The sequence below is a fragment of the Cryptomeria japonica genome, chromosome 7 (genome assembly GCF_030272615.1).
Source record: "Cryptomeria japonica chromosome 7, Sugi_1.0, whole genome shotgun sequence".
Lineage (NCBI taxonomy): Eukaryota > Viridiplantae > Streptophyta > Pinopsida > Cupressales > Cupressaceae > Cryptomeria > Cryptomeria japonica.
In genome coordinates, this window is record NC_081411.1 from 35,494,623 (window position 1) to 35,505,247 (window position 10,625).

Consider the following 10,625-nt stretch of genomic DNA (forward strand, 5'->3'; position numbering starts at 1 on the left):
ATACTTTTAGTTCACCTCTTAAAGGGGTAGTACCCCCAATTCACCTCTTAAATGCACAAATGTAGTCTTTGGGAGAGGCTTGGTGAATATGTCTGCTAATTGCTTCTTACTAGAAACATGTTCTAGTGCAATCTCTTTATTCTGAACCTTTTCCCTCAAGAAATGACACTTAAGCTCAAAATGCTTGGTTCTAGAATGTAAAACCAGATTCTTTGAAATATTGATAGCACTTGTGTTATCACAAAATATACTTACCGGTTCAGATACATGGATTTTGAAGCCATTTAAAACATGCTTCATCCAGATTGTCTGAGTGCAGTTCATGAAAGATGCAACATACTCTGCTTCCGCTATAGACTGAGAGATACAACTCTGCTTTTTACTCATCCATGAGACCATTCTACCACCGAGAAAGAATGCACCACTGGTTGTGCTTTTCCGGTCATCCACATTACCTACCCAATAAGTGTCTATGAATACTTTCAGAATGAAATCATTGTTGTATGGGTACCACAATCCATAGTCAACTATTCCCTTCAGATACCTAAGAATCCGCTTGACTGCAACCAAGTGGGATTCTCTTGGACTTTTCTGGAACCTTGCATCAATATCCAGTCTGCTATGCACTACATAATGCAACTTACCAATCATTAATCGGTATTCCTTCTCATCAACCAATGCAGAATCATCCTCTTTTGACAATTTGCAACCAGTCACCATCGGTGTACCAACCAGTTTGCTATCTTCCATGCCAAAGGTCTTCAACACCTCTTTGACATATTTGGACTGAGTGATAAAGATTCCATCTTTCATCTGCTAGATCTGTAGTCCAATGAAGAACTTAATCTCCCCTATGAGTGACATCTCAAACTCTTTCTTCATCTCATCAGCAAACACATGACTCATCTTGTCATCTACACCAAAGATAATGTCATCAACAAAACCTCATAGATCAGGATCTGATCTCCTTTAGACTTCAAGTAGATATTGTTATCTTCACTTGTTCTCTCAAATCCAATCTCACAAGATGGGAATGTAGGTGCTCATACCATGCCCTAGATGCTTGCTTTAGACCATATAAGGCTTTATGTAGCCTACATACCATGTCACTATCTTCAGATAGGGCAAACCCATCTGGTGGCTCAATATACACCTCCTCTTCAAGTACACCAATTAGGAATGCAGATTTTACATCCATTTGATATACTTTGAAGCCTTTAAAAGCTGCATATGCAAGAAGCATATGAACTCCTTCCAGTCTGGCTATAGGAGCAAAGGTTTCTCCATAGTCTTCTCCTTCTTCTTGAGCATAACCTTTGCACACCAATCTGGCTTTATTCCTAATCATTGTGCCATCCTCATTTAGCTTGTTTCTGAACACCCATTTGGTGCCAATGATATTTTTATGCTCGGGTCTAGGTACCAAGGACCATGTACCATTTTTCTCTATCTGGTCAAGTTCCTCTTCCATTGCCTTGATCCAGTCTTCATCTTTATGAGCCTCTTTGAATGATTTAGGCTCAAATTTAGAGATCATACATGAGTTTTCTCTGATCTTTCTTCTTATAAGGATTCTTGCATCCTTATCTCCTATGATCTGCTTAGGATCATGATTCAGCTTGACATATCAAGGAATGGTCTTGACTAGTTCTTCTTGCTTTTCCTCTTCATCCTCATCTTCATCAGTATCAACATTCATCGGTTCAGGAATACTATTATTGGTACTTGGTTGACTGATAACTAGTTCCCAAAAGGTTTCAACCAGTTCATTTACAGCTTGCTCACTATCGGTTTCCTCAGTTTTCTCATAGGATTCATCAACTCTTACATTGATACTTTCCATAATTCTCTGAGTCCTATTGTTGTAACACTTGAGAGCTTTACTCTTGGTGGAATATCTTAGGAATATTCCCTCATCACATTTACCTTCAAATTTGCCCTGATGTTCACTCCTCTTGATGTAACATTTGCTACCAAATACCCTAAAGTAGCTAACCACAGATGTCTTACCAGTCCAATACTCATAAGGAGTTTTGTCTTTACCTTTCTTGATGAGTACCTAGTTCATAGTGTAGACTGCAGTGCTCACTGCTTCTCTCTAAAAGGTGTGAGCTACCTTTCCATGAATCAACATGGTTCTAGCTGCTTCAACCACAGTTTGGTTATTCCTTTCTGCTAGGCCATTCTGCTGTGAAGTCCGGGGGGCAGACAACTGCCTCTTGATGCCAAATTCTTCACAATACTTGTTTAATTCACTAGAAGTGAATTCCCCTCCTTGATCAGTTTTGAGACACTTGATCCTTTTACCACTTTCCTTCTCCACTAATGCTCTGAAAGATTTGAATTTCACAAAGGCTTCAGACTTGTCTTTCAAGAATGTGACCCACATCATTCTTGAGCAGTCATCAGTGAGAATCATGAAGTACCTATCACCCTACACACTTCTAGTTTTCATAGGACCACACAAATCAGTATGCACAAGATCAAGCAAGTTGTCAGTAGTGAAAGATTTACCTTTAAAGGTTGAGGAAGACATTTTCCCCAATTGATACTCTCTACACAAGGTATTATCCAATTTGCTTAGCACTGGCAACCCTCTAACTGCCTTGATCTTACTAGCCTTCACAATGTTATCAAAGTTTACATGGCAGAGTCTCCTATGCCATATCCAGCTATCATCAAACTTAGCCATAAGACATGTACTTATATTTGCATTAAGATGAAATAGGTTACCTTTGGTCTACATGTCGGTGGCCACCAATTCACCCTCTTTTTCTTTGATTCTACAAACTCCATTCTTGAATTCCAGAGTGAGGCCACTGTCATTCAGTTGGGCAACACTCAGAAGGTTGAGTCTAAGACCATCAACCCAGTACACATTGTCAGCACTACTCTTTCCATTCAGAGAGATGGACCCTCTGCCTTTGACCATGCATGGTGCATCATTGCCAAAGCAAACCACACCACCATCATACTCCTCAAAGGATAGAAACTTGCTCCGGTCACCTGTCATATGGTGAGAACAACCAATGGCAATGATCCACTCATTGGAATTATCAAACCTAGAGACAAGAGCCTTCTTGTTTGCCACATCTTCCTTTATAGCAATAAACATAATGTCTTCATTCTCTTCATCTTCTGATTCCTCATCTGTGACACCTTCATCAACTGCCACAAAATAGTTTCTCCGGTTTCCTCCTTTGAATTTCCTGAACCTTTTCGGTTTGTCCTTGTTATCGCCATTAGGGAAGTTTATAGCAATATGTCCTATCTGGTTGCAAGAAAAGCATTTCAAAGGTAGCTTACCTTTGTATTTACCAGTTTCTTTAAGAAGCTTCCTGGCAACAAGAGCTTCAAATGCCATCAGAATCTCCTCATCATTCATTTCTCTGCTCTGTCTAGGTTCACCACTAGTGCTAGCTTCTTTTCCTTTTCTGGATGGTAAAGCAGAGGCTTTAAATGTAGATTCAGTCTTTTGAACACTACCATCAAAACTATTGAGCTCATAGGCTATCAACTTGGCTATGATGGAGTCCAAGGATACCTTAGTCTTGTCTATTGATCTCAGCTCCTAAATAGTAGCAACCCTTATTGCATAGACCAGCAATAGGGATCTCAAGACTTTGCTTACCATAGTGGAATCTTCTATTTTACTACCTGTACTCTTGATTTCTCCAACTATTTTGATTCTTATTCCATACTGTTGAATGGTCTTACCTTCAACCATCCGCATATCTTCAAACTTCCCTCTCAGGCTTTCTTCCTTAGCCTGTTTTACATGTTCATCACCACCATAGATATTTTCAAGAGCATCCCATACCTCTTTGGGATTTACCTTGTCCTGAACATCAATAAACTCAATGTCAGATAGACTACTAATAAGGGCTTCCATGACTTGCCCATTTTCTTGTATCTCTCTCTTTTGGTCATCGGTGAGAGTGCCAGTAGGGACAACATAAACATTCTCAACATAACTCCAATGTTGAGCACCCATGCTTTTGATGAATATCTTCATCCTCTCTTTCCATTTACCAAAATTTTCCCTATTAAACTTTGGACCTTCCCTCTTCATCATTTGACTGGGATCTTTACCTCAAGCGATTAAGCTTACAACACAGAGGATCTAGAGTACTCTGATACCAATTGATAACTTAATGATGAACGAATAGTACCAAACCAGTACTGAGAGGGGGGGTGAATCAGTAAAGACAAAAATATATTCCAAAATCGGTTTGATAGCAAATACTCCAAATGACTGGCAAATAGTGATATTGGTTGAAACAGAGCGCAATCGATAAGACCCAAGACAACTAAAACAATCATAAACCAATTACACTCTTACCTTTCCTCTTAGCTCAATACTATAGCACCATTGCACCCTTATGCATGAACGGGTAAACTATCATCAGATCTTCACAGTAGTTAGTTCAATATGTTTCATAGACAGGCATAAAACACTGAACCATCATAAGCTTAACAGGCAATAACAAAACATCACAAGATAAAAGCATCACACATGACACACATATTTTCACATGGAAACCCAACTGGAAAAAACCATGATGGGGATGAATACCCACAAGCTTCTTTTTGAACTCTTTAGAAGTCTTCTCTATTAGGAGCCTTGTCCAGTTAAAGACATTACAATAGGTTCTACTAGGAACGGATCCTGTTAGGGATCACCCAGTTAAGGGATGGCTACAATACCCGATTAGGGTTACCTTGTTAGAGGATTTCAAGAACTCAATAGCTAAGGATCTTCAGAGCTCTATAGATTCCCAAAACTCAATAACTTTGAGTTACCCTATTAAGGGATTTGTATCAAGCCGGTTAAGGCTACCCTGTTAAGGGATTTCACAAATGTTGAAGTGGTTAAAGATCAACAAGAATTACAATGATCTGGTAACAGCACTCAATGCTAATGTAGATCTGTTTTGGCTCCTCTTCACCTTCTGCACATTCACTTTGTAGGAATCTCTTCTCTCCTTTGGTCTAGCAAGAATCACGTATCACTTCCCTTGGATACACACATACAACTTTTGCCAACAACCTTAGAAAGAAACACAACATCAACCTTATAGGAAATAGATAGGTCAGTAGCAAAAACCCTAAACCCTAAACCAGTTAGGTTAAGAAATTCAAGTGGTTCAATCCTGACTGTTGAATCATACTACATTAAATGAAACAATCTTGAATCAATCTCAAGACATTCTCCATCATCCATTATCCACCGATTTCATGGTGGTTGAAAACCCATCACGCATTATCACTGTTTGACAAACTTTGCACATTCCCAAGGTAGATAGAGATAGTCTTCTTCATGCAAGATCCTGCACGCGCATAGGGCTTACGTGGCAACATGATTTGCTATCCGTTATACTACTAAATCATCACACAAAGATCACCGATTAAGTCACATAGGCTTGAGGTACTCCAACTAGAAATCCTGAAGTGGAAACTACCTACCAACCGTTAGTCATGTGTCGGTTCCCATAACTACATGCCGGTTCACCTTGAGCAAATATACCCTTCACTTTGACATATATATCAGTTCACACATATGCTGGTTCTCTCTTCTCACATATCACATATGTCGGTTCACTTCATATCACATATTGACATCAATGACAACATACAATATCATTATGTCCTTATACCGGTTCACATAATGCTAACAATATCAATGCCTCTGATTGTAAGGAAAGCAAGTGCGAAATATGCTTCCCTAATGTCAATTCGCAGAGGAGAAAACAAACTAGTGTAGACTAAATTTCAACATTTACTCAATATGGCACAAGTGACACATATAAACTAACACAAAGAGATAACACATAGAGTTAATGTGGGAAAACCCTTTCAGGATAAAAACCCACCACCAACAAATGATTGACTTTATTATCAGTATGTAAAAACAATACAATACAGTCTCATCTGCAGATATCCATTACTTTGTTATACAATCATTCCAGATTGACATACAAACGTTTGGATTAAGCTCTTCATGGAACACACACCAGCTCTCGAGTTTCACCACCACCTCTACATTACAGTCAGCTATTAATATCGGGCTAAACAACGGTTCACAAGAGCAACTATCCCAACAGCCCAAAGTCTAACCGTCTGCCTGTGTCGGTTTGTATTCATGAGAAAATGATTATCCCACATGTAGCAAAGAACCGGGTCGGTTAATATTCATTTACACTGATGGTCACAAACATAGTGTCTGAGAGTCAACCTTTTGGATCTCGGTCTGACCTTTCTCCCGTAGTCGTTGGCTATTAGCATAACATTCAAAAAGTAAAACCGATGGCTTGATGATACCCGAGACTTAGCTCCTATAGTCGACCACTCCATCATCCATCAACATAACATTCAGAAGGTAAATCCGATGGCCCAATGATACCTGAGACCTCGCCTAAGGTGACTCCATCAGGTCACCGGTATAGCTTTCCAAAAGCAACTCTGATCTCCAATGGCTAAGAGTGGTCTTCATCAGGACATCAGAATAAGAAACCAATTGCTATCTCGATCGCCGATACCAAGAGCCCGGACTCATTAGCTCATCAGACCACATCAAAACTAGCTATCCCGATCTGCATTGCCAGCCCGATAACATACAATGATCCCATCAGGTCATCGGAACACAAGGGAGAATTCTATGCCGATAAGTGAGACAGGGAAGAGCAGACCCATCGGGACATCAACATGACATTTAGAATGTCAACCTGATACCCAATATGTGACCCAAACCACTAAAGAGAACTTCATCGGATCACCGACACAACGCTACTGCAGTCTCCCCAAAAACCCAAAGTTATCCTGATGACCAAAGTCGACTCATTGGGATAGTGTTATACCTACTATTCCAATACCCAATAGAGAAGAACACATCGGCAAGAGTCACGCTGATAGAAGAGAATGTATCGGCAAGAGTCATGCCGATAGAGCTCACAAAGATCCTTCATGTTGTTTCATCAGAAAGACTTAACCCGATCAGTATGGACTATTGTCAAGTGAATTAAAGGCACATATTCCAACAAACTCCCACTTGACAAGGAATTCACTGGACCAAGATACCATTCCAGATGTTACTTACAGGCATGGGTATGAAGACCCATAGAATTTGAACACCACCTGAACTTGTGTGTGCTCACTAGTTTCGTCAAGGCATCTGCAATATTTTCCAGAGTGTCTACCTTGTTAAGACAAAATTTTCCATCTTCCACCATGTCACGTACAAAATGATACTGAACATCAACATGCTTCGACCTGGCATGGAAAGTAGGATTCTTTGCCAAACATATGGCACTCTGAATGTCACTCCAGACTTCAATCTGCCCTACATTAAAACCAATGTCATAACTCAAACATCTAAGCCAGACTGCTTCTTTGCAAGCATGTGTGGCTGCCATGTATTCTACCTCTATAGTGGACAAAGCGACTACAACTTGCCGCTTGCTCATCCAACTAACTACTCCACCATTCAGGACCAAAACGTATCCATTGGTAGATCTCCTACTGTCAATATCCCCTGCCCAATCAGAATCCGTGAAACCACAAATGCTAAGAGTTCTTTTTGAATCCCTTAGATTACCATGATAACATAATGCAAAATCTGAAGTACCCTTCAGGTATCTAAACACTCTCTTTATACAATCCCAGTGTGATCTCCTTGGATTCGACATAAACCTGCTAAGTACTCCCACTAGTTGGGCAATGTCTGGTCTTGTACAGACCATAAAATACATCAGTCTGCCTATAGAACTTGCATAAGGTACATTTTTCATGTCTTCAATCTCTTTTGGAGATTTTAGACTGTCCAGCACAGACAACTTAGTTCCCTGCAAGATGGGAACAACCTGTGGTTTACAGTCAGACATATGAAACCTATCAAGAACATTAGTTATGTATTTTCTCTAGCTGAGCCAAAGTTTCCTCTTAGACCTATCTCTTTTGATCTCCATTCCTAGAATGCAATTTGCTGGTCCTAAATCCTTCATTTCAAATTTCATACAAAGCTGAGATTTTAAATCTAAGATCATACTTTTTGTGTTTCCTATGAACAACATGTCATCTACATACAAAGCTATGATAAGAATCCTATCACCATCAGTTTTGTAGTAAACACAATGATCAGCTTTGGATCTCACAAATCCCAAGGACAAAACAAATGTATCATACTTCTGATACCACATTCTAGGAGACTGTTTTAGACCATACAGAGACTTCTTGAGTTTGCACACCAAATGTTCTTTACCTTTTTCTACAAAGTGCTCAGGCTAGGACATATAAATTTATTCTTCAAGATCACCATGAAGAAATGTTGTCTTCACATCCATCTACTCAATCTCCCAATCAAATGCTACTACAAGTGACAAGAGAAATATAATAGATGTCAGCTTAGCTACAGGAGAAAAGATTTCCCCATAGTCAATGCCTTCCTTTTGCGAAAACCCCTTTGCAACAAGTCTTGCCTTATACTTGTCAATCCTGCCATCTAGATCATACTTCTTTTTGAATACCCACTTACAACCTATAGGCTTTCTATCTTTAGGCAATGGCACCAAATCCCAAGTTCCATTTTTATCCAATGATGACATTTCATCATTCATGGCTTCCAACCAAGAATCTGAATCAGGCATTTCAATTGCTTCTTTTATAGTTCTAGGCTCATCAGTATCTGCAAGTAACGCATAAGAACAATTAATATTCAACATAGAGTGACTATACTTATTAGGTGTATACCTTTCAAGTTGTCACCTCTCTTGAGTAGATCTTCTCAACTCTGGTGTTGAGGCTTCTTGAGGTTCACCAAGAGGCTCATTATCATGTTCTTCTTCAGAACTACTTGAACTGCTTGAGCTCTCCTCATCTTCAGGTATCTCTGGAGATTCTTCTTTAACTGGAGGTACTTCAACCTCAACTTCTCCTTTCTTTTCTATTTTATGATCTAATGAAATAGGCTTCATCTCAAGAAAAACCACACATATGCTGAATAAAACCTTACCAGTCACTAGATTCCAAAGTTTGTATCCTTTCACACCAACTCCATAGCCAATGAAGATACATTTTACCACTTTGTTATCCAACTTAGATCTATTCACATCAGGCACATGAGCATATGCCTTTGCACCAAAAACACGTAGGTGCCTTAAAGAAGGTTTCTTACTAGACCATGCTTCCATAGGTGTTTTGTCAACCAATGTTGAAGTAGGAGAATGATTCAATAGGTAACATGTTGTAGCAACTACTTTAGCCCAGAACTTTTGTTCCAGTCTAGCTCCACTCAACATGCTCCTTGCTTTCTCCATTAGAGACCGATTCAACCTTTCAGCGACTCCATTTTGCTGTGGAGTGTAAGGTACAGTCTTATGTCTTTTAATTCCATGATCAACACAGTACTTGTCAAAATCTACACTACAAAATTCACCACAATTGTCTGTTCTTAAACATTTAATCCTTCTCCCAGTCTGATTTTCAACAAGGTTCTTAAACTCCTTAAATCGACTGAACACTTCTGTTTTACTTTTAAGAAAGTACACAAATACCCTTCTTGAATAATCATCTACAAAGGATACATAGTATTTAGACTTAGACAAAGAAGGTACATGCACTGGACCAAACACATCAGATTGAACATAATCCAGAATAGCAGAAGACTTATGAGAACTAGAATAAAACTGAACTCGGTTATGTTTTCCATAAATGCAGTGTTTGCAAAAATCAAACTCAAAACTACAATCATCAAGACCTTCAACCAGATTCTTATTTTTCAAAGCTTTTAAACCTTTTTCACCTATGTGGCCTAACCTGTTATGCCAGAGCATTATTTTCTCAGCAAGAAGTTTAGCTTCCAGCGAGTTTGCATTATGCATCCTTACAGTTGTCTTATCAGACTTTTTAGAAGTTACATTACAACATATAGGTTCAGCATTTAGCTTATACAATGTACCAATGCAATCACCCTTTGCTAATACAATGGAACCCCTAGTCATCTTGCAACCACCAAACACAAATGTAACTTGAACTCTAGCATCATTAAGTTTACTTACAAAGAGAAGGTTTCTTGCCAGACCTAGTATATGAAGAACTCCATTGATCCCCTTCACTCTACCATCTGGAAACTGAATTTTGATTCTACCTCTCCCTACAATCTCCAATGTAGAATCACTAGCCATATATACCTTTCCACCAGCATACGGTTCATACTTTGAGAACCATTCCTTGTGGGATGTCATATGGAAAGATGCACTAGAATCTACTAACCAAGTGTCATCTGAGGTAGGCACTACCAGGGCTGCTACAAAAGCATCAGCATCACTCTGAGAAGACTCAGTGTCAGAATATACCTTCTTCTTCTTCTCCTTCTTGCAATCCTTTTGGATATGCCCTTTCTCCCCATAGTTCCAGCACTTCACCTTTGACTTCTTGCCTGGAGATTTAAAACTCTCTCAAGACTTGGACTTCCTTCCTTTCTTCTTGTCTTTGTCCTTCAATCTACCTCGAACAGAGAGTGCAAACTTTGTCATCTTAGAAGACTTCTTTCTCATTTCTTTTGACAAAAGAGTATTAACCATAATATCCATCTTGAACTGGGTCATGGTACTACCAATAGCCATCACTAA